Source organism: Tiliqua scincoides, chromosome 11, assembly GCF_035046505.1.
Source record: "Tiliqua scincoides isolate rTilSci1 chromosome 11, rTilSci1.hap2, whole genome shotgun sequence".
Taxonomy (NCBI): Eukaryota; Metazoa; Chordata; class Lepidosauria; order Squamata; family Scincidae; genus Tiliqua; species Tiliqua scincoides.
The window spans coordinates 10919164-10944057 of NC_089831.1; the positions used below are offsets into that span (position 1 = coordinate 10919164).

The window sequence follows — 24894 nt, forward strand, 5'->3', positions numbered from 1 at the left end:
TATTCAAGGCAGTTTACATAAGCAGGCATTTCTAAATCCCTCAAGGGTTTTTTTTTTTTTTTACAAACATAGAGGTTCTCTCTTTCAAGAACCAACAACATTTCAGTTGGATCTTCCTGGTTTGGTCTCACTTCGTGCCTCCAGTTCTCCCACGCAGGTTGACAAGCAGCTCCATCTCTCACATGGAGGGCAGCCAAGACGCTTCTTGCTCACACCAAGAGCAGGTGGAATCACTCAGCTGGGCTTGTCAGTTGCTTCAAGTTCTCGCCATTCTCAGCCGTTCAGGGAGCTGCCGGTGTCCTCGAACTGGTGACCTTCTGATGTTATCTTTGGGCTAACGGAGGCTCTACCCTCTAGACCAGCCCTCCTGCCCAGTGAACTAAGGCACAGTGAAGAAGTTCTGAAGACCAAATTTAAGGGCTGGATTATTATGAGGCTTGAACCGACATGGTTCATCCACCCCTAAGCTTTTCTTTCCCTTTCTGCCATGCTCCTCCCCTCGACAACTGCAAGCCACAACAAACAAAAGGGGACAGTGAGCACACAAGAAAATCAATGTGTGGTTAAGTAATACAAAGACCTGGTAAATAATGAATCAAAGACACAGGCTAAGCTGTCTTACAATTGGCTGCCTGCTCAAACGGTCCATATCATGTACCGTTTCCTGCAGCAAGGGATGGGGAGCTTCACCTGTTGAATTTCTACCCGAATGCATCCCTCTCCAGCCCAATTTCATAGAATCATAGAGTTGGGAGGGACCCACAAGATCATCTAGTCCAACCCCCTGCCTGTAGCAGGAAATCAAAGCGTCTCCAGCAGGTACTTGTCGAGCCCCTGCTTGAAGATCTCCAGTGAGGGAGAAGCCACCACCTCCCTCGGCAATCTGTTCCTCTGCCGAACTGCCCTGACCATCAGGGTAGTTCCTGACGTCCAACCAGAATCCCTTGCAGTTTGTATCCATTAGATCTAGTTCTTAGAGGTAGCTGAAGAACAAATTTGTTCCTTCTTCCATATGACAGACCTTCAGGTATTTGAAAAGCACTATCCTATCCCCTCTCTGCTGAGAGCAGACCTGCTTAGGGTTGTGCCCTTAACCTTCCTGAAATCTATGTCAAGCTGAAAGATCAAGGGAAATGGTGGACTCAGGCAGCCAGTATTGTAAATGTCACAAGATGTCAGAATGAGCTCTTACACAGGGCTCAATGACCTAGTGGCGCTTCTGCTGAAGGGTCAAAAAAACATGGTTATTCCGTTTCCTCACTACACCTTTTATCCCCTGGGGGCTGGGGATAAGAATAGGCCCTCGGTTTGGCTGTACTTGTCATAAGAGGCGACTAAACAGCCACCGGGTAGATGGGACTTGTTAACCTGGGAAGGCAGCTCATCTGAGAGAAGGAAAACTCTGATCCCAAACCTCCACTGCCTTGTGGCTACATCCAGTTATGGAAAAGGCTTCAGGAGTCAACCTCGAGGCAAAATCCGGAGCCGGAGTCCCTGAGGCAGTTCACGGCTGAACACAGTCATGTTCTGGCAACTCCTGTGACGCCGCTGGAACCAACCGTATTGGCCTCTGCCTTTCCATTGGACCATTTCAGCGACGTGGAGAGGGGGGATTTGCTGCATGGGTAACAGCCTATCCTCCATACCTACTTTACCCAGGCTTCGCGCACTGGAGAGGACACTGTTCCAGAACCACCATTCAGAGCGCGATACTGTGGTCTTCCATGACTGAAGGATGCCAACTACACCTTTTAGATTGCAAACATATTTTGAAACAACCTAGCTGGATATTCTCCTCCCTTTACTTTTCCCATTTGCTGCTAAGTATACTTTTGATTATTATTTTTTTCCAAAAACCCCTCCCTCCCCCGACAAAAAGCTGCCAAAGGGGCTATTGTTATTCTAATCTTAACCCGCGTGTCTAACACAGTGTGCGGAGACATCTCATCCGATTGTGTTGTTTACCACCCCATGTGCAAAAGGCAGCTTGGAAGGGGAGAGAAAATGGTAATAGAATAATGTTGGGCTGCGGTTTACGCAGAATTAACATGACAACTGCGGTATTAGGCAAACCGAGAGACTGGCAGCTGTCAATCTATCCGGAAACCGTACCTAGAGATTAAAGCAAAGGGGTTCCGAGTGAGGGAGGAGGGAGTGCCATTTTGAGGAACTCTACCTAGGCATCTTAAGATGCCATCCTACGATTGCAAATGGGCGCATAATGAAAGCCTGCGTGCTTCATTGTTATTCCGCGCCATCACCTGCTATTCTTTGCAATCTCAAATTGGCTGTCTCATCTATCAAAGGTTCCCTTCCTACATACGCTATGTATGGATGAGCAAGAAAGCGTGGAAAAACACCCCCCACCCACCCCAAAATCTCATTTCTTCCAGGGTGCTGTTCTGCTGCCAAAATTCCCCCACCCACCCACCTTTCAGCATATCACCTGGAGTTCACCCTGCTCTGTGTTTTACAGTAATCACACCTCTAATGAGGTCCCTTGTTTCAGGAGGCAGAACTGCTTTTAGCTGAGATTTGTTTTCCAGGACATCAAGATGTTGGAAGATTCAACGGCAACTCCCTTCCCTTCCCACCCCAACAAACCCAAATGGTCTGTCTGGGCACAACAGCCTCCCACAATCCTGTGCTGATTTGCTGCCATCAACTGGCCCTGCATTTAGTGTTGTGGTAGCTGTTGGCTGAATGTGATGCCAGGGCCAGAGCTGAACAGGGAACATCCATTTATCTTTAAATATCCTGTGGTGGAAGGAGAAAAGACAGCTGCGGAAGCTCAGGCCTGTTCCACACCCAGACTGCTGTTGTTTACATAATGATCTTACAAATGGTTGGTTGGCAACCTTCAGTCTCGAAAGACTATGGTATAAGCCGACAGCACCCGGTATTCCCAGGCGGTCTCCCATCCAAGTACTAACCAGGCCTGACCCTGCTTAGCTTCCGAGATCATGGTATAAGCCTACAGCACCCGGTATTCCCAGGCGGTCTCCCATCCAAGTACTAACCAGGCCTGACCCTGCTTAGCTTCTGAGATCAGACGAGATCAGGCATGTGCAGGGTAACCTTATTGCAAATTATTGGACCATCTAGCTCAGTGTTTCTCAACCAGTGGTATGGGTATCACCAGTGGTACATGAGCTGGTGTCTGGTGGTACTCGTGGGGCCCCTGGATATCTGCCACCTGGCAGTGAAACCAGAAACGTGATGCAACAAACAGTGGAAGAAGGCTTGGTTGGGCTCCAAAGCATGCTTTTCCATGCTCAAAAAATTCCTCCTGTCCACCCTGAGCCTTGTACTGGTGTTTGTCATGTTGCATCTGGCCCCCCAACCCAGAAGTAACTGGCAGTGATGTAGACCACATGGTGGACCACATGGTGGACACATAGTGGACCATGTGAAGTGGTATGGCGGAGGACAAACAGTGAGAAATACTGATCTAGCTCAGTATTGTCACAATCATACACCAGGGTGTTCAGTCATCCCCAGCCTACCTGGAGACATCAGGGTGTTGAATCCAGGGTCGTCTGGACACAGAGGAGATGCTGGAGATAATAATAATAATAAACTTTATTTATATCTCGCCCTTCTCCCCGAAAGGGACCCAGGGCGGCTTACAACATGTTAAAAACAGATTAAAAACATAATTTACCAGCAAATAAAAATGTATTAAAACACATTAACAGATACCATAAAAACAGTAGTCAGATAAAAAGTCAGATAAAAAGAGCAAAATGCAGCAAATCATAGAGGAATCAGGCCTGTAAAAATACTAAAAGATATAGAAAAGATGTTAAAAAGGCCATGAACTCAGAAGGCTTGTTTAAACAAAAAGGTCTTCAGGCCTTGCAGAAAAGTCTCAAGAGAGGGAGCCATTCTCAAGTCAAGGGGAAGGGCGTTCCATAATGTTGGTGCCACTACTGAGAAGGCCCTATTTCTTGCCGCCGCCCCATGTAACTCCTTAGGTGGTGGCACTTGTAAAAAGGCCTTCTCTGATGACCTAAGAGGACGAGCCAGATTGTACGGAAGTAGGCAAGTAGGAAGTAGAGTAGGAAGTACTCCAAGATACCCTGGCCCAGAGCAGTATAGGGCTGCACCTCATAGATGGAAGAAATGTAGAGGAGACACCCAGTGCAATTCCATGCTGTTCTGGGTTGCATCTTTCCTTGGAGGAGAGGAAGGGAGGGTGGCATGGAGTGGCGTGGAATCATGCCGGGAGAGGCTTCAATTCCCAATGAGATTCTGGAAGCAATTGCAGTGACATGTTGATATCACCATAATTACTTTCGCATCAGGGGGCAGAAACCGTACAGGAACAAAAAACAAGATCCTGAAAATGATGGCAAAACCCTTGTTGTTTAATAGATTCAAAAGAGCCTAAAACAAGAGCACCAAAAAGCAGTGGAGGAGATAGAAGAAAGTTAGGGCTCAATTCTAAAGCGCCCATGGGCCGACACAAGTCCCTTGCACCAGCCCAGGAGGATCGCAAACATGCCGTAAGGAGACCCATAGGAGGAGGAGACGCATAGGGGAAAGGGTGCCTTTCCTAGAAGTAAGGGTAAAAGTTTCCCCTTGCCTCTGGCTGAGCTGCTTTTGGCCCCTATCCTGTGCTGGAACAGGCAAGCCAGGAGGATTGTGTCCTTAGTTGAAGATAGCCAAAGATTTTTCAGTGGGGTGGAAGGAGTGAAACCGACTAAGTAGACTCCAAGCGTGAATTAGAAAAGTGTGAAAATTTATATGCACTGTGCAGGTACAATTAACTGGAAAATTAATTTGGCAACACAACACAAAGTTAGTCAGATCTACTCAGAAGTAAGCCCAATCAAATTTCATGGGATTTACTCTCAGGTAAGTGGGTATAGAATTGGCTGCCTTAACCAATGAAATGAACCACCAACATAGATGGAGTGATCAGAGGTTTGACAACTCCGTTCCCAAATGTTCGAAACCGACTGAAATAAACTCACTTAAACAAACCTGCGAGAGGGAAAAAAAAATGGTAATTCTGAATCATTCCGAAATGATTATTTGATGTTGTGGGACTTCAGCTTTGTTTGTGTGATAGCCAGCAATGTTGAAGTAATACTTACCCTCCAGCTTTCATCAAATTTTCAGAACCACTATTGTTTTTAACCCAGTGCCACAGGCAAATCTTTCCACGGATGATGTTGCAAATGGAGTCGAGAGAGGTCAGACAATCTCTCCCAGCAGGCAAGCTGTATTTGGTTGAAAGAATGAATCAAATAAGTAATACCGGAGAGATGTCACATCCGTTGTGGGAGGTGGAGAAGGAGCGCGTTACAGTGGGTGCCTCTATCCTCTACAGTGATTGCAATACTCCACACCTATTGTACCGAGGTACTCCTTACACAACAGCCTTGTAAATTTAGTAGTACTATCACCGTTTTGCAGCTGGGGAACTGAGGCCGAGAAGGAGCAACTTGCCTAAGACCGTCGACTGAGTTCATGACCAAGATGAGATTCAGACTTGTGGGATGGGACCTGATGCACAGGTCAGGGTCAGTTTTGAACCTCTCCCATATGGGTTTGTCATATGTACTCGCTCAAGCACACTGTGTCATGGAATCTTTGGCAGATTGTAGCTTAGTTTGGATGTCTAAATCGATGATGTCACTTCCGACCTTGACGGCACTTCCAATGATGTCACTGGTGGGTGACATCTCTTAATGAAATCACTTTATGACATCACTTCTGGTGGGTCTGTGGGTCCCAACAGACTGTCATTCTCAAAAGTGGGTCCCAATCTGGGCCTCTGAGAGGAATTTTATCAGGGGGTACAAAGTTTCTTTTGGGCCCCTTTGCAAAGGGTGGTGATGGGCAAGCAGAATAGAGGCAGGGAGGGTCGAAACAGGGAGGGGGGAGGGTATAGACAGCTGGAAAAGTCTTGGGAGCCCAGGTCTACCAACCCATGTGGCATCAGTAGTGTCCCCAGCATCCCCAGTTGTGGTAGTGTTGCCAACATCCTGTGTGGGCAACAAGTCTTCTATATAATGTCTGAGTGGATAGGAAAATGTAAGAACCCAGAAACTTTCTGGACCCCCCCCCATGGCTCCTGGGAGCCCCTTTTGACTCTGGGCCTGGGTACAAATTACCCCCTTTACACCCCTCTCCTAGGCCCTGGTCCCAATAGACTGTCGTTCTCAAAAGTGGACCCCAGTGCTAAAAATTTGAGAACCACTGACATAGTAGAAGGCAGGGCCAGCCTATCTATGAGACCAACTGAAGTAGGTTCTTCAGGCAGTAGGTTGGGGTGGGAGAACACCCATCTCTGCTTCCTACATTCCTCCACTGCTCTTCCTTCTCCTTCTTCTCTTTGGATTGCTGCATCAGTTTTATTAATTGAACAGATGGTTGGACTAGATGACCTCCAAGGCCCCTTGCAGTTCTAACATTCTGTTATTCTCCTCTCCCAAATTTCTGTATGGATTTGACATTTCACCTTCTGGCAACTTGAGCTTTGCCAGCCTAACAAAGCCTGGGATTCTTTTTTTTTCATTGCTGGAGTGATGTAAGCCACATGCAAACCCACCTCCTGCCTTCCTGACCTTTGATCATATTTATCCAGCGGGATTCAATTGCATATAAAAAGCGATGCTGTCTCCTTCCCCCAGACTGGGAACCTTCCAGCTGTTTCCAGGTTAATAGCTGCTGCTAGTGCTGTGCACACCATGGGGAAAGCTTCTACATTCAGCAGGCTTCATTCAAACCAGGACTGTAGGGAAGTTATTTTGGAAGATACAATGCAGGAGGCAAGATCTCTTGGACAATGAAACATCCATGTGCAAAATGTTGTAGAGGGGGCTTCCCCTCCCCACCCAAGACACACACACGTACATGCACAGATGGGTGACAGCAGTTTCTACCTTAGCTTTTCCACTCATGGTTGCTAAGTAACGATGGCACCCTAGCATGTATTTGCAACAGGGCTGGTCCAAGACCTGACAGTTTGATTAATTCTCCTGAGTATCAAACCTGCTCTGTGAATATTTACAGCTGTTCAGCATTTTGACCAAAAGCCACTTGCTATTGTCTGCGATTCTTGCAATGCATTTGGTAATTAAACATGTCACCCAGAGGTGGACGGCTAAAATAGTGAAGGGGAGCTTGAGTTGATTTCTTTTCTTGGGTGTTTTTTCTCTTCCTTTCTCCTCCCCGTTTTGAAGTTGTCCTTCTCTCAGGTATGTTATTCACAGAGAGGCTACCTACAAAACCCTGAGGTTGCACACAGTCATTATGGCTTATAACCTGTGATGGACCTTCCCCTCCATAAATCTGTTTGGTTGGCAACCTTCAGTCTCGAAAGACTATGGTATAAGCCTACAGCACCCGGTATTCCCAGGCGGTCTCCCATCCAAGTACTAACCAGGCCTGACCCTGCTTAGCTTCCGAGATCAGACAAGATCAGGTAGTCCTAGCCGGTGATGGAAAGTGGGACTTTCTCAGTACCACTGAGCTATCAGCCTTTGCTTCTGGAAACTAATTTCCTCCTGTAGGTTGCTATTGCCATCTTGGGGGGGGGGGGTGTATGCATGTTAGGGTTTGTGTTAGTATTTGCATACAGATAAGGCCCTATCTAATCTGGGCTGCCCTGAGTGGGCTCAGCATCCAAGGTGGCAATTGCCCTATTTGCATAACCCCCGTGCCACTGCTGCTGCTCCTTCTCCCACTTCCTGGATTCAAAGGAGATGTGGAATGGCAAGAAGGAGGAGAAGCAAAGAGTTGTGGGCTAGAGTATCTGGGCAGCAGGTGATGTGCCTACCTGCTAAGGTGGGGGCATCAAAATCATTTCATACAGCTGGCTGAATAGCATTCATAGTGCCTGGTGAGGGTTGGAAGTGATGTCATTAAGCAGGAAGTGATGTCATTAAGCAGGCGATGACCAGAGATCAGCACTTTTTTTTCCTCACTTAAGAACTCATTAGCAGCAAATGGAAGAAGAGAAAACACTTGATTCTTGATCATATTAAAGGAGAGCCCAATTATCACACAGGCTGCCCTTTCAGCAGTGACACCTCAGCACAGCTCCACAGCGGAGAGCAGCTGATGGAAGTGCAGGAAGTGCCCAATTATCATAGGGGCTGGATAAAGAGCTCCTGCAGATCTTATGTTTAACACCTCTGGGTGAAAGGGAGTGATATTTGATGTGCTGCCTCGGAGACTGTGAGATCTGGGGCCACACCGAACTGTCAGCTTGCAGGGGGAAGGCTGGTGAGGTCCTTCTGAGGTGGGCTGAGGTTCTGCAAGGGATTTGTTACCTGTTCCCTTTTAAGGAGATGGGTTCCAAGGGAGACAAAAGCAGAGCTGTTTCACCTATGGACGCTTCTCAGTCCTCCAGCTCAGCATCCTTCCACCCTGCAGTATTGACCCCATGTTTTTTGGTCTTAGCAGGTTAGTATCACGACTACCGTCTCACTCCCAGACTGGCAATGTTGACTTTTGACTGCTCGGTTCTACAGCGGAGGAGCTGACATCGTGGGGTCGGACACCTTTGAACCATCCAAAGGAAGAAGTTGAGAGATACCTGATTCAGACATAAAAACAAACAAACAAAAAAGAGTAAAGCATCCCTAAAATACATCAGAAGGAGGAAACCAACTAGGGAGGCAGTGGAACCTTTAAAAGAGATAGAGGTATGAAAGGATTACAGAACGACAGGGAGATTGCCAAGAATACAAATGATGTCTTTGTTTTTGTTTTGACTATACTTGCTCTTGTCTTCACTGAAGCAATACCCAAGTCTCAATCATTGTTCAGGGGGCGGGCATTTGAGAACAATTATGTCAAGCCAGACATGGCAGAAGATGAAGTTTTAGAGCTAATTGACAAATTAACAAGTCATCGGGGTGAGATGACAGTAGCCAGAGAGTCCTTAAAGAAATCAGATGTGTAATTCATTATTATTATTATTTTTTAAGCCGCATCAGTGAAATCAGCCTGCTTACTCGTGGAGGGTTGGAAAGTTGCCAATATAACACTTTTGAAAAGGGCTCACAGGGGATCTGGGAAATGAGAGGCCTATCAATGTCCCAGATCTGTTGTTGGAAATAATTGCTGTATGGAAACTGAAGTGTGGAGCAGGATAGGACCAAAGGATTCTGCATGAAAAGGAAAGTAATTGGCCAAGCAGTTTTTTTTTTTCTTTTTAGTTGCAGCAAGGGTTCATATAGAGAAAGGCACTAGTGTACTGGAGGGGGGTCAGCAGGGGAAAATGAGCCTGGGTGCTGTGCCTGGGGGGGGCACCATCATCCACTGGCCACCCTTGCAGCCACTTGGAGTGGAACGTCACTCAGAACGGCCACCTGCTTCTTTCAAGGCAAAAAAGTTCTTACATGCTTTGAGAGGCGTGCAATTGCTTGGAGCGTGCTGGAGGTACTTGCGACGACGCTATCACATCAAACCGCAGTTACTTACAGGTCAGGAGGGCAACATTTACAGGGATGGCCCTGGGGCAGTAGAAGATGAGGCATGCCTCTGGAGACAAGAGTCCTTGGAGGAAGGCCAGACAGCTTCAGAGGGTAAGCAGAAGGTCATGTGTGGTTTCAGGACCTTGGAGAGCTCCAGAAGGAGAGGGACACTGACACACAGTGGTTGGCTCAGCTCCTTCCTCCCCCCCCCAACCTTCTTGTGCATTCAAGGGCTATTGCCCAATTATACAGGGATCTGCTCCGACAGCACTGGAGGATTCTTGCTCCATTGCAGAGTCCTAAAGACAATCCCTGAGTCAGAGAAAAGAGCAAACTCCTCTCTTTGTGGCAGGAGCTCTGGTTTCTAGTGTTCCCCGTCTGCTTGGGGTTCTGGTAGGGATGGGGAATCAGGACTCTGCACCAGGGGGATCAGAGAGCCCAATCCTATACGTGTCTACTCATAAGTAAGTCTTATTTTCTTCAGTGGGGCTTACTCCCAGGTCAGTGTGCCTAGTATTGCAGCCTCACTCCACTAATTTGTTGTCTTTTCAGAAACTTTTGCCAGGTCTCCAGTTTGAGAGGATTCCATTGACCACGGGTGGTGATGAATCCAATTGGGATTGTTGTATTGGAGGAATGAGGTTTGACTCTCCCCCTCCAGCACTATTTTTCCCCACCGGAACCCCTCCAAGCTGCTATTTGCTCTGTGCAAGGGGACAGCTATGCAATTTCTTATTTGCTTTCGAACCAGATCAGGAAGGTCTAAAAGCAGAACTCGCTTGCTTTTCAAATTTGTTTAACCATCCTTTCCTCCCCCCAGAAGACCACCACATTTTCAACCTTTCCTTGAATGCCCTTTCAAAAACTGTTTGGCATTTCTAAATATCTGAAATTTACAATTGGCTGATTTGGGGTGGCCAGGGTGGGGGGGCTTTTACTGGTGCTTAAATGCTAGTCCCAACCAGTTGTGAGACACCTATATATATTATTAAAAAATGTGGATGGGTGTAATGCTTTATTTTAAAATGCTATTTGTATGGTTGGCAACCTTCAGTCTCGAAAGACTATGGTATAAGCCTACAGCACCCGGTATTCCCAGGCAGTCTCCCATCCAAGTACTAAACAGGCCTGACCCTGCTTAGCTTCCGAGATCAGACAAGATCAGGCATGTGCATCTGTTTGTGCATATAGGAGGATGGGATGGGTTTTATGAATACAAGTCCTGTGGGACTACAGCTGCTGCAGAAGTGAGATGGTTGGCAACCTTCAGTCTCGAAAGACTATGGTATAAGCCTACAGCACCCGGTATTCCCAGGCGGTCTCCCATCCAAGTACTAACCAGGCCTGACCTTGCTTAGCTTCCGAGATCAGACGAGACTGGGCATGTGCAGGGTAACATGCAGATTAAAAAAAATATATATTTCTGCTTTTCAACTGAGTTGCAGGAAGATGGGAAATCGCTTAAATGCTTTCATTCAAGTCCAGTGATTTTAAAATGTTCCGATGGATCTTCAGCATCTCAGAAATATGTGTAAACATTTGAAAGATTGTTTTCCTCTATGCAGACGCCCATGTTTCATACTGAACTAAGAGCTTTGATAACAGCAACACATTGGAGCTGTCACTAAGCCTTCCAAATAATAATAGTAATACAGATATTTCTATACCGCCTTTCTTGGTCCTCAGATTTCTCCTCGGACTAGGCCTCCCCCTTGCTTGAAGGTGTTTTCAGTGGTACTGTTGTTCTCTGGATTTGAAGAGGAAGTGTGGAGGAGATGAGAGTTCACAGTCTTCTCTGAGATTTTCCCAAATGGTACATGTCGTCTCAAGAGGTAGGCTACCTCTGATTGCCAGATGCAGGGGAGGGCACCAGGACACAGGTTGAGTCTCTTGTGTTGTGTGCTCCCTGGGGCATTTGGTGGGCCACTGTGAGATACAGGAAGCTGGACTAGATGGGCCCTTGGCCTAATCCAGCAGGGCTCTTCTTATGTTCTTAAGCTTCACCCAGGTCTCTGATTTTAAATGTACTCTTTCACCATCAGCCATGTTCTCCATCTTGCCATTGGGCACATTTTTACCTTTCCAAGGGGGAAAAAAAAATACCAATGGGAATGTGTCTCTTCCAAAAATGTGTCCCTCCCTCTTGAGGGTCGCGAACGTGCTGCACTAGCACAGTGATGTACTCTGGCCTACTGGCACCAGCTCCAATCCCCGTGCAGGCTGGCGCAGGTGAGTACTTGCAGTGGGCTTCGGGAATGGAAGATGGTGGTGGGTGGGCATTCCAAGGCTGGGTGGGGGAGGGCAGAATGGTGGGAGGATTTAGCCCAGAAGGGGGATGGGATTGGTGGCAGCAGTGCATACAACCCATGCTCCTGGGCATGAAAGACCTACATGGGCTGCTTGGATTTGCGCCAGCTAATTTGGCCCAGATCCAAGTAGCCACATAAGGTAGGTTGGGGTGTTACATGGGGTAAGGGAAAAAATATCTTCTAACCCCGAGGTGATCTCCAGCAGCCTCCTACCCTATGTTGGATACAGCACAGGCCATGTGGCCTGGCGCAGAGGTGGGATTGCGCTCTCAATCTCGTTGTCCTTTCTACTACTGCTGGAGCATTTTCCAGAAAGGAAAAAAAAATGTGGCACTTCGGTATGTTGTGTTGAAATCCTTGGCAGCCCCTTTGTTAAAGCCTCGAGTGCCTGGATGGGCAAATGCCGGTGTTTTATTCAGCAACGTTTCCCCTTTTCATCGCCTGCTCTTTGAGACGGGAGAGTCAATCAATTTGAGTAGGGACAAGGTTTTCCGCTGGAAATGGCCCTGCAATGCAGGAGTGAGTCACAAAGCAATGAACTCGACTGGAGAGGGTGTGTAGCAAAACCCAGAGATTGCAGCAAGTGGGAGCAGCGGAATGCTACACACAGAGAAAAGGGGAAGACAAACAGCCCGGAGTAAATAACAGGTAAAAATTGACTGATGGGGAGGTTCACAGCTGCTGAAGAATCCTTCTGGCTTCTGGGACTATAAACTGGCTGACTTGATACTATCCAACTTAAAGAGAGAGAGAGAAAGTCAAACTGCGTTGCCTCTCCACCTTTTGCAGGGGGCAAATCATACAGAGTCAGAACTTTGGTTCATCTATCTCAGCACTCAACATTGAATGGAATTGTCCCAGAGCTTCAAGCTGAGGAATGCCATCCAACCCCCCAAGGGGAATCTTGGGTAGGGGCATCTGTGCTCTATCCATGCCTCAAAGAAGTGGGCAGTCACACGTTGGATGGAGCATGAAGTAGGAAGCACCTTAGCCTCTGTAGCTTTGCCACTTTTGCTTTGGCACCTCAGTGCATACTGGGTAGTCGGGGCAGCCTGCCCTCCAACCCATCTGGGAAAGCAGTCTGAGATTAGTTGGCTGCCTTTTGGGGATGAGATGCCTTTAAGAGGGAATTGGACAAATTTCTGGAGGAAAAGTTCATTATGGGTTACAAGTCATGGTAGGTATGTGCAAGGTAGAGGCAGGCTGCCTCTGATTACCAGAAGCAGGGGAGGGCACCAGGATGCAGGTTGTGTCTGTTGTCTAGTGTGTTCCCTGAAGCATTTGGTGGGCCACTGTGAAATACAGGAAGCTGAAATACAGGAAGCTGGACTAAATCAGCCTTTGGCCTGTTCCAGCAGGGCTCTTCTTATGTTCACCCAGCTGATAAAGGGTTGAGGGGATTCTTTGATTACTCCAGGCTGTTAGAGTGAGTGTGGTGCTGTTAGGTTAGGCCATGACTGGCAGGGGGTTGAGACCTGGAAGTTTGATGAGCGCCCTGGCACAAGTAGATTGGTCAAAGGGGCCCCAAATCCAATCTCTAGTGCACAGGTGTGCTGCGGGTGTTTGGGGGAGGGTCACTTATCAGTAGGACAATTGGGGGATATGAACCTCCCACCAACAGTGAGGTACGCCCTATCAATAAAAACAGACTGTGTGCCTTGACAATTTTAGGGACTTCAGTGTGCCATGAGATGAAAAAGGTTGATAATTGCTGCTTTAAAGGCTGGATGGACCCCTTGAGCAATGGGTGCAGAGGCTAGCTTTCTTTTTACAGGAGGGCTGACAACAGAATGGCAGAGTTAGCACCAAGAAACTGTATAGTGTAAGTGTATAGTGATACTGCTCTGGGAATCTTGACTCTTTCCTATTAAACCTTCCACTCCCTAGGAAACCAAGGGCCCAATCCAATTCATCTTTCCAGTGTGGATGCAGCTATTCCAATGGGGTGTGTGCTGCATCCTGAGGTGGGTGGACAGACATGGAGTCCTCCTCAACGTAAGGGAAATTTTGCTCTCTTACCATGAGGCTGCATTGGTGCTGGAAAGTTGGATACGGTTGGACCCAAAGAATGTTTGGACTGACTTGCCCCCCCTCCTTTTGTGCTTATCTCTAGCGTTCAGTGAGTTCCCAGAAAACTCCATCTTCATTGTGGGCGATCTCCTTTGTCTACAACAGTGTTTATCAACCAGTGGTATGGGTACTACCAGCGGTACTTCAGGTAGTGTCTGGTGGTACTCACAGGACACCTGCCATTCGACACCGAGGATGCACAACACAACAGGATGCAACACAACACAACAGAATGCAACAAACAACAGTAGGAGGCTCAGTTTGGTGGGTAGAGCTCCGAAGCATGCTTTTCCATGAAACTTCTAATAGGTGGACCATGTGAAATGGTACAGCAGGGGACAAGTCTTGAGAAACACTGGTCTACAATCCTATCTGAACCAGACTGTGGATTTCAGGAGTAGAGGGAATGAAGAACTGTGTGTTTGCTTTGAAGATGATGCGGGCTCTCTAACTGTTGCAAAGAACTTTGAGACCCAACAATGAAAAGCTCCAAATAACGGCAGAGAATTCTCTACGACTCAATACATTTGAGCTCTGAATTTTCAGTGACACCTGCAGCTGAAGTGTGAAGGAGGGCATGATGAGGATTCATAAACTGCTGACTGAAGGTAGTGGCGGTGAAAACTGCAGTGCTATCAGAATTCCGAACTGCTTACCCAAGCAGGTAGTGAAGGTAAGCTATGGAGCAGTTAGGACTCCCTGTTCATACATGACTGCCTTAAGAAGAACCAGGAAAACTGCAAGGAGAGTTTCATGGTCCTTAAAGGAAACAAGACCAAGGGGACCATTTCTTTTCAATTCAGGTTGTCTTCCCAGCAACTGCCTACGACATTGGTTCTCAAACCTTTTCGCACCAGGACCCACTTTTGAGAATGGTAGTCTGTCGGGACCCACCAGAAGTGATGCCATTAACCTAGAAGTGATGTCATGGCCAAAGGTGACATCATCAATACCAAAAGAGATGTCAGTAACCTGGAAGTGATGTCGTGGCCAGAAGTAACATCATCAATTTAGGTTTCAAACCTCAGCCGCGATCAGGCAAAGGTCCGATGACGCAGTTATTTTGCACAGCTAGGAACTCAAATATTCCAGCTCAGAAGTCAAAGCAGAAAACCACCAAAAATTGGGGGACAATCCACACTTTGGAACCACTGATTCTGTATGCAATGCAGGTGCCCTGTTACTACACTACAGTGCCTTAGGCAATGAGGAAAATGGTTGGTTGGCAACCTTCAGTCTCGAAAGGCTATGGTATAAGCCTACAGCACCTGGTATTCCCAGGTGGTCTCCCATTTAAGCACTAACCAGGCCTGACCCTGCTTAGCTTCTGAGATCAGACGAGATCAGGCATGTGCAGGGTAACAGTTGCTTCTAGGGTTGGGGAGAATCTGTTTTCACTCCATTTCAGCCTAATAGGCATCCCCCCCCCACGTCTGACTATTTGCAGGATGTACAAAGAAAATCAGCATTGGTGAATGGCCATATCTCCCTTTGCTTGCACATTTGCCCAGCCTCTGCCGACTTGCATGCCTTTCAACTTGAGGCATGTGGACGAACCTCCTTATTCATGCAGATGGTTTTCAGTCCCGCCATAGCCCGGTATGATTTTGAATGATGACTCCTCAGGAAACATTGCTCGCTCATTGACTTTCTGACACAAAGGCCTTCTCTGCTCATCCGAGGGCTGACCTCTTCCTGTAGCCAGGAGGAGGCCATTGATCAGAGGCAGAAAAGTCATTACCTGCAGGTAGTCCATTCTGAATCCTGATGGTGAAGATCAGGCATAAATTAGAATTTTCCGGAACGCAGTCCTTGTGGTTCTATCATGATTGCGAATACCTGGATAAGCAAGCTGGAGAGATTTCCATGTGTTATAAGCGGGATGCAGTTTCTGCTATATAAGCTGTTTCTTATAAAAGCTACTGTTATAAGCTGTTTCTGCTGGAAACAGCCAGGGTAGCATGGAAAAGGGAATGATAGTACCTCTAGAGAAGGCATTTTCTTTTTAATCGTGCTGAAACATAATTTTGGAGAATTGGGAGAAGGACCGATCCCTACCTTACTGTTGGGCAATTATAACAAGTAAGAATGTAAGAAGAACCCTGCTGGAACAAGACAACAGCCCATCTAGTTCAGCTTTCTGTATCTCACAATGACCCACCGGATACCTCTGGAGAGTACACAAGACATCAAGATACCTATATCCTGTTGCCATTCCCTTGCATCTGACATTCAAGAGATAGGCTACCTCTATAAAACCTGGAGGTCGCATACACTCATTGACTTAATTCTAGACTTGACCCCCGTGAACAGGGCAAAGAGGCATCTTTTCAAGTGGTGTTCTCTTCAATTTAGCAGAAGGAAAGCAACTGTCCCTCCTCCCCTCTTTTCTGGTGCTGGTGTCTCTTCTCCATCTCTTCTCGGACTGTGAGCTCTCTGGAGACAAGGAACCATCAGTTGGTTTATTTTGTTGTGTAAACTGCTTTGTGAACTGCTCTTGTTGAAAATATTGTTTTTATTCATCCCCAAGACCAGTGGTTCCCAAATTCCTTGGCTTACTGGACCATTGGCCATGGCTGCCCATTAGGGCTACAATCTTACACATTGTAGAGGGCAGTGGGGTTTGTTTTGCAAAGATTCCACAGTGCCCCTGGCTGGTTTCTGTGGTTCCCCAGGGACCCACGGCTCACAGTTTCAGAACGAAACTGGGGCATTTGGTGGGCCGCTGTGAGATACAGGAAGCTGGACTAGATGGGCCTATGGCCTGATCCAGTGGGGCTGTTCTTATGTTCTTATGTTCTTAACGACTGCCCAAAGTCCAAAGTCTGTCTAATATAGGCATTGCCAAGATAACAGTTGGCCAAGCGGCCCTACTAGGAACATAGAACATTAAATGGCGGTATCTTACCAGTCATTAAACTCTTGGATAGAGTTCAAACTAGTAAGCAGTGCCCAGTAACCCTAGTCCAAAAATCTGGAAAAAAAGAGGGAAAAAATGGGTGCTTCCAATTTGGTCGCGAAAACCAAAAGTGCCCATTTTTTTATTTTATTTTATTTTTTTTTTACTTACAGAGATCTGGGGAGCCCTATGGAAGGCTCCCCAGACCCCCCAGGACTGCAGTGCTGGCTGCAGATAAGTGACTCCCACCTGGGATAGCGTTGCTGTCTTCCCCCCTCTCCGCCCCTGAAAGTGTCAGGGACAAATGCTTCCCTGCATGGTGGATCATGACCCACCAGTTTGGGAACCACTTGTATAGCAAAAGGACTGCAGAAGTTGTCTGGATCCACCACACAAGAGGAACTTCTCCACGACCGTTGCTTTCAAACACTGCTACATATTCCAGCCTAACCCACTGGGAATCCGGGAACAACTAAATACAGGCAAAACCAGCCGAGCGGATTTGTATGGTGACATCTGTCTTCCAGTACACTTAAAAAAAAAATTTCTGCCTTTTAATTAAAGCGTCGTAATAGAAGCATCCAAAGGCTCCCCGGACTGGATTAATCAAGCTCATTATCAAGGAACTGAAAACTCCACTGTAAAATAGTTGCTTAAGGCCCAAGGGGAATGGGGGATTATTAAACTACAGTGCTGTTGCGAGGAATTGACAAAGACCCAGGGTAGAATGGCAGTCTTCACAGAAGCAGTGACAGAACGTGGGTCTGATTAACAAACCAAGTGTTTTTTGGACCGTGGAAGAAGCACGGGGACTTGGCAAAGCTTTTTGCTGTGCTCATTGACTGAAAAATGGGAATGTATGGATTACGGAGGATGCTGCTGCCTGCCACATCAGACAGATGGTCCATTTGGCTCAATATGGTCAAGCTCTGACTGGCAGCTGCTGTCCTGGATTTCCAGTGTGGGTCTTTTTCAGCTGTACCAGCAGATGCCGGGAACCGAACATGGGACTTCCTGCACATTCTACTCAGTTGTGTCGCTAGGGGGTTGCAGAGATTGCGGGCCACACTGGGAGATGCACACGGGGCAGGGGCGGGATGACACCACTACTGGCCAAAATGGTTAAAATCTTGATACGTTTGAATAATCTAATCATATTATGTATCGTTCAATGTGCAATTTCGTGCAGAACGCAATGAAAGAAACCATGTTGAAAAAACTGTATTCTGTCAAAAGTTATAGCTCCAAAAAAGTAGGGGCGGGACAATGGTGCATCACCACACCCACCGCCCAGGGTGTTGCCCCGCCCACTGCATGAGAGGAGGTCCATCATGGGGTTGATGCGCTGGCCTCCCGCACCAGGTGACCCAAACCCTAGGGACGCCACTGGCTCTCACTCGTAACTTCTGTCAATCAGGAGGTTAATCAAAGACAATGATGCACCACGGCCCCGCCTCCACTGGTTTTTTTTTAAATATATAACGTTTGATAGACTAGAGATGTTTCAACTTGGTTTGGTTCATTGTATTCTGCATGAAATTACACATCGATTGATATATAACTTGATAGTATTATCCATGTTGGCATCCTTCAGTCTCGGAAGGCTATGGTATCGCGCTCTGAATAGTGTTCTGGAACAGAGTGCCCTCTCCAGTGTGCGAAGCCTGGGTAAAGTAGATATGGAGGATAGACTTTTACCCATGCAGCAAATCCCCCCTCTCCACATCGCTGAAATGGTCCAATGGAAAGGCAGAAGCCAATACGGTTGGTTCCAGCGACGTCGCAGGAGTTGCCAGAACGTGACTGTGTTCAGCCATGAACTGCCTCAGGGACTCCGGCTCTGGATTTTGCCTCGAGGTTGACTCCTGAAGCCTTTCCCATAACTGGATGTAGCCACAAGGCAGTGGAGGTTTGGGATCAGAGTTTTCCTTCTCTCAGATGAGCTGCCTTCCCAGGCTGACGAGTCCCATCTACCCAGTGGCTGTTTAGTCGCTTCTTACGACAAGTACAGCCAAACTGAGGACCTATTCTTATCCCCAGCCCCCAGGTGAAAGTATTATCCAAAAGCACCAAAATGTAAAAGATTTTTGGCTAGCAGTGGTGTGTCCACCCCATTCATGTTCCCCAGTGCAGCCTGCAGCCCCCGCACTCCCCTAGTGACACTACTGGTGAGAGCTGAAGTCACTGAGAGCTGGATTGCTTCATTCTTGAATCCATTGGGCGCATCTCATGGACTTATTTGAGGGAAAAGATTACCTTCAAAGGCACGGCAATAAGTAACACATTTTATTCTAAAACAGAACGTCAATTGTAACTCCGACCATGTAATATATTCTGTTGGTAGAAGTGTGATTTTGCTTGGTGATAACAAAGTAAAAGCACAGAGCACCATTTTCTGCACTTCTCATTTTTGTAAAAATACACAAACAAAAACCTGAAATCTGAAAAAAAAATGGGCTGGACGGAGAGGGTAGGTGGTACATGGTTAATGACTGTGGCTGCATCTATATATATACCACATATCTCACGTACTCGGTACACTTTTAAAACGATTATAATTTACCTATAAAAATGCACCCTTGGAATGAAAATGCACAACACCACTTTCTGCATTTTTCCTCCTTGAGGGAAAAAAAAATCTGTAAAAAAAAAAATTAAAACATTTAAGGACACCAGTAGCGATTGGGTGCAAGCCCCCCGCGTGCCATGTTCAGCATGTCGGCAAAGCGGCAAACTTCTTCAGGTTTTCAAAATCATGAATCAGCAATAACAAATATGACTCAACAGCCTGTTGCTAAACATTTAACTCTGACAGCCACAGCCTCTCTGTCTTGGAGAGATGTCCCACAACGTGGGGTCCCTGTTAGAATTCATCCAAGTTTTCGAGGACCAGTGTGGGGAAATTCCCCTTAGGCATGACCAGTTGACCTATCTCATCCATCAGGTGTTTTGCCTGCATGGAAACTAATTGCACATTTAAATTCCAAACCTCTTATATTAATCATGGAAGATGATTTGGTAAGCTTGGCAAAGTTTTCCCCTAATTAATCTATTCACATAAACTTCTCGTTCCGATAGGAAAGGCAGCTGGCAGTAGCTATTACAAATTTGGCACTATTCCTCATGAAGAATGCCAGCTTCCAACCCTGAGGGCAGGAGAGTTCATTTGTCAATGCCCTTCTGTCACTGGGCAGTGGACAGAAAATGAACCCAAGTTGTATGTTTTTTGGAACATATCGAATTAGAATTCACTGATTGTCTCAGTTGATCCTATCTATCTATCTATCTATCTATCTATCTATCTATCTATCTATCTATCTATCTATCTATCTATCTATCTATCTATCTATCTATCTATCTGGGGAGAGAGAGAGAGCCTTATATGGACAAACGAAACATGTTTTAGCTTATGAGCCTTGTATGTTCTAATGCGATGCTGAATTCCTTTGTGCAGAAGATAACAAAATGCTATTTTGGTATGTTGGGTGGCCAACTGGATAGATCAAGCAGGAATTGGAGGCTGGACTCTGTCCCATCAAAGACAAAGTGACAAAGCCCCTTTTCAGGAGACTGCTAAAACTAATGTTTTGGTTCACGACAATCTGGGCAGCTGAATCACAGTTTGTTTTGCATACCTGATGGGTGTGAGGAACAACAAGCTTTGATTATTTTGGACTTCAGCTCTTCAGAGATTTCAGTTCAATTCATTGTATTTGGGCGACCATAATTTTATGGCAAAATGAATTTGCAACTGTACATAATTGAAAGAAAGAAAGAAAGAAAGAAAGAAAGAAAGAAAGAAAGAAAGAAAGAAAGAAAGAAAGAAAGAAAGAAAGAAAGAAAGAAAGAAAGAAAGAAAGCTCAATCCTTACAGCTCAATCCTAAACTGCACTGGCACTGCATCCAATACAAGGCTAGGAGTACCCTGGAGGTCTTCTCAGGATAAGAGGATTTTTTCCCCCTTACCTTGAGTAACACCCCAGCCACCTCTAAGGGGCTTCTCGGATCTGCACCAGCTACTGTTGCAACTTTGGGAAGCCCTTGTAGGGCTGCCTGGGTCAGGAGTGGGGTTAAGAGATGGTAGAGGGGGACTCTGCTGTAACTGCCCCCTTTTAGGTCCAATCTGCCCTGTGTTCCACCCTCCCCCACCCAGAACTGTCCCCTCCCTGCCTCCAGACTGCCTTCCTGCCACCCTCCCCATGCCCCTGCAGCACTCATGCCAACTTACCTCTGCAGGCTGGCTCCAGGTCAGGATCTGGTGCTGCTGGGCTGGGGTGGGTCTTGGCGCTGGCCCAGCCAGCTCCCAAGTAGGCGCAACTGTGCCAGACATTCTGAGCTAACCCAGGGATTGCTGCACCAGCTCAAGTTATATTGGGATTGTGCTGTTAATTGTTTTGAATCTACCATGTGTTTGAACAGTTTTGATGTGGCTTGTTTCATTGCATTGAACAGTTTTGATGTGATTTTACCATTCCAACTTTTGCAATGGTTTCTCCAGCTAGCCGGTAGATACGTAGCTTTCTGGTGGATAGGCCAAAAATTAGCTCTAGTTAATATCTGGACCAAATATTAGGTGCTTATAAATTTCTTTTTCATACTCTCTCTCTCTCTCTCTCTCTCTCTCTCTCTCTCTCTCTCTCTCTCTCTCTTAGTATGTGTGCGTGTAAAACTCCTTTTAAAAATGGTGAGATTACCATAATCTTCAATGTTATACATAAAAATGTAAATCAAAGACAGTGCTGTAAGAATTCCTTCCAACCCATAATTTTCACTCATATACATGACAAATGGAACCACACCTTTTACTATCTTGCAAGCAGTACGTTTAGCCATCGCAGCTGGTTACCTAATTTTTTAAAAAATACATTTGTTAACTATTGGAAAGTTGAAATTCGTCTGTTTTATGGCTATTTTTTTTAAAGCCATTAATAAATTCTAAATCAACTTGGAATTTCAGATTCACTCTTGTTGATGGTTTGTGTGTTTGTGTGTGTTCTGGAAAATAACACAACACAGGGTGCTAATTGCGGCTATCACAGCCTTCCAAAACTTCTCTCTTTATAAGGAAGAACATTCAGTAATTTGTTCAAGGAGATATGTTAGGAAGCTCGCCATCCTCCCTAGATAATATCTTAAGCCAATAATTAAACCTGTGCAGCTGTGCTTTCATTTTCCATGGAAAGGTTCCCATTCCTATTTTCCAAGGGCTACAGGCTACCTAGGGAGCCAAAAACCGGTTTCAAGGAATATGTGTTGAGCTATCTCCAAGTTCCTATTGTGGGGTTTCCAAATTTATGAAGATCTGGGAATAAAGCTTAGCTTAAAAACCATATCATAGGCCTTTGTGTCGGGGTGTATGGGGTGTATGGGGAGGGGTAGTACCTCTGGTGTAGAGGCATGTCGTGTCCTTTTAGGGCAGCTTGTCCACCTTGGTCCCCACCTGTCACTCAGGTCTCACCTGTGGCTTCCAGTAGCTGTAGCATGCACAGCAGCCACACCCTGGGCAACAGCTTCGACAGGCTGGCCGAACCAGGTTGAGAGTAGCCGTCAGGTCATTGACCTGCGGCGAGATTGGGACTTGTCTATCCCGAGCATGTGAAGACGGACTCTGGCGGATTGAGCGGATGAGACCTACTAGAATAGGACCAATGGTCATGAAGGCAGTTTCTGCAAGCGATGTGGTACACTAAGAGCATGGCAAGACACGAAAGACGCCCTGGTCAACCACTGCGCCCAGCCCATCTCCAATCGTCTCGACTTTTGTCCTGCCATTGGAGCAAGATGGAATCTGGGAAGAGAGAGTGAGGTTGACTATGCACACCTCTCCCTCACTTTAATCCAATTCACGCACAAGTCTTGACATCCCAGATGTCACCCCTGGGGGCTGGGGGATAAGAATAGGCCCTCGGTTTGGCTGTACTTGTCGTAAGAGGCGACTGGGACTCGTCAGCCTGGGAAGGCAGCTCATCTGAGAGAAGGAAAACTCTGATCCCAAACCTCCACTGCCTTGTGGCTACATCCAGTTATGGAAAAGGCTTCAGGAGTCAACCTCGAGGCAAAATCTGGAGCCAGAGTCCCTGAGGCAGTTCATGGCTGAACACAGTCACGTTCTGGCAACTCCTGCGACGCCGCTAGAACCAACCGTATTGGCCTCTGCCTTTCCATTGGACCATTTCAGCGATGTGGAGAGGGGGGATTTGCTGCATGGGAAACAGCCTATCCTCCATATCTGCTTTACCCAGGCTTCACGCTCTGGAGAGGACACTCTATTCCAGAACCACCATTCAGAGCGCGATAACATAGCCTTCCGAGACTGAAGGATGCCAATGAGAGGCCGTTGTGCCACTAGGGTTTGCATCACCCAGTACAGGAGGCCAGCATGATGGACTTCCTCCCGTGCAATGGTGGGGCAACGCCCTGAGCAGAGGGCATGGTGATGCACCATTTTCTCACACCCCTCCCCGGTTTTTTGGCTATAGTTTTTGATCGAATAAAGATATTTCAACATGGCTTGTTTCATTGCATTCTGTATGAAATTATACATTGAATGATATATAACATGATGGTATTATTCGAAAGTACCAAGATTTAAAAAACGTTGGCCAGTTATGGTGTCACCACCCCCGTGCGCATCGTCCTGTGCAGCCCACACCCCCCACACACCCCTAGCAATGCCACTGTCATAGGCTAAGTTACTACAGAAGCTGAATTATATAAGGCTTGCTATCTGAGGTGGAACTTTACCTCAACAACAGCCTTCCTTACTTCAGTATGTTTTTCCCCCTTCAACCTCTAAGCCTTGTCCCTCTGGTTCTACCATAACAGCTGCTCCACTGAGCCAAGGTCTTAGTCATTTGGTAGGAAGTTCTGCCCATCTCATTGAGATTTGCAAGTACAAAATCTGGCCACTGGACATACCACCCCCCTGGTAATCTTCTTGCTCACATGCTATGTTGGATGCTATAGACTTGCACTCAAAACATCACATCTAATGTTAACGGTTCTTTTTTGGGGGGTGGGGGAGTTGTGGGGATGGTGTTTGCAAAATGACTTTGAATCATGCTGCAGATTAAAAACAAAAGCCATATGCTATAAATGAAGTGGACAGCTGTCGTCTCATAGATGAGCTCCCAATAGGTTTAAGTCACCCTCCATTTTTTCCCCAGTCTGCTTTGGCATTCCGCTATATCAGCGTCTGTGCCAACTGTACTTGGCAATCTAAACAAGACTGCACTTCCAGTAATTTCTAGTGCATCGTCGTTCCTGATTTTTAAATTAGCTCAAGGCCTTCTACTATATGTTCTCTATCTAATAAGCTCTTGGGGCTTATTAGGAAGGCTTCTTGATGCTGAGCCATGACAAATTGTAGCTGCAAGGAACTGTGTATTGTCAGATTGTCCCATTTTTCTGGGACCATGCAAGCTGAAAAACCTGCTGGTCTACAAGGGTGGGGATTCTAAGGAACACTGTCATGGGGAAGTCACAGAACCACAGTCTGAGAGTAGTTGGGGAGCAGAGGGGGCCTTCCAGAGGCAGTGATGTGGCTGCACATGGGTGAGGATTTGCTGTAGGAAAGAAGGATGCGCATCTATCAGAGATGGGCAAATCCAGCACTGCTTGGCTCAAGTCAAGACACGAGTCTCCACCCCCTTTAATTCGACTCAAAAACGAGTCCTACCATGCAGACTTTCCGAGTTGGCCAAAGCATTTTGGGGTTGCTGAATGACTCAAGTCCTGAGTCTTTTCCGTAAAAAAAGTCAGTTGTGGCTCTGGGGAAAAAACGGAGCTGCTGCCAGGGTTGTGTGTGTATGTCGGAGTTGTCTTCAAACACTCCCCTGATGTCACCATCCCTTCAGTAAACAAAAGCCATGTTATTCTTCAGGTGAAGGCAGCAGTGTGGAATGTGCCAACTGATTCATTCCATACGATCCCCAAACACAACAAAACCCACTCTCCTTCACACCTCAGACATGGGTGGACCTACAGGAAGGGAAGGAGGTTACATCCCAGCTCGGCAAGGTGGAAGGGGATGGGAGCAGCTCAAGTGAGTGAATGAACAAGGGGATAGAAGTAGCCATCTCCCTCCATCCCTAGCCCCTGTCTCTGCCTCCTGACTGAACATAATGTAATACTACACTACAATACTACAGGTATTTCTATACCGATGTTCTTGGTCCTC

At 46.7% G+C, this 24894-nt stretch overlaps 2 pseudogenes; both read right to left on the minus strand.

The window, feature by feature from the left end:
• Positions 1 to 2971: 2971 nt before the first annotated feature.
• On the minus strand, positions 2972 to 3090 carry LOC136662607 (5S ribosomal RNA; annotated as a pseudogene).
• Positions 3091 to 15072: 11982 nt separating this feature from the next.
• Positions 15073 to 15193, minus strand: LOC136662825 (5S ribosomal RNA; annotated as a pseudogene).
• Between the last annotated feature and the right edge of the window lie 9701 nt (positions 15194 to 24894).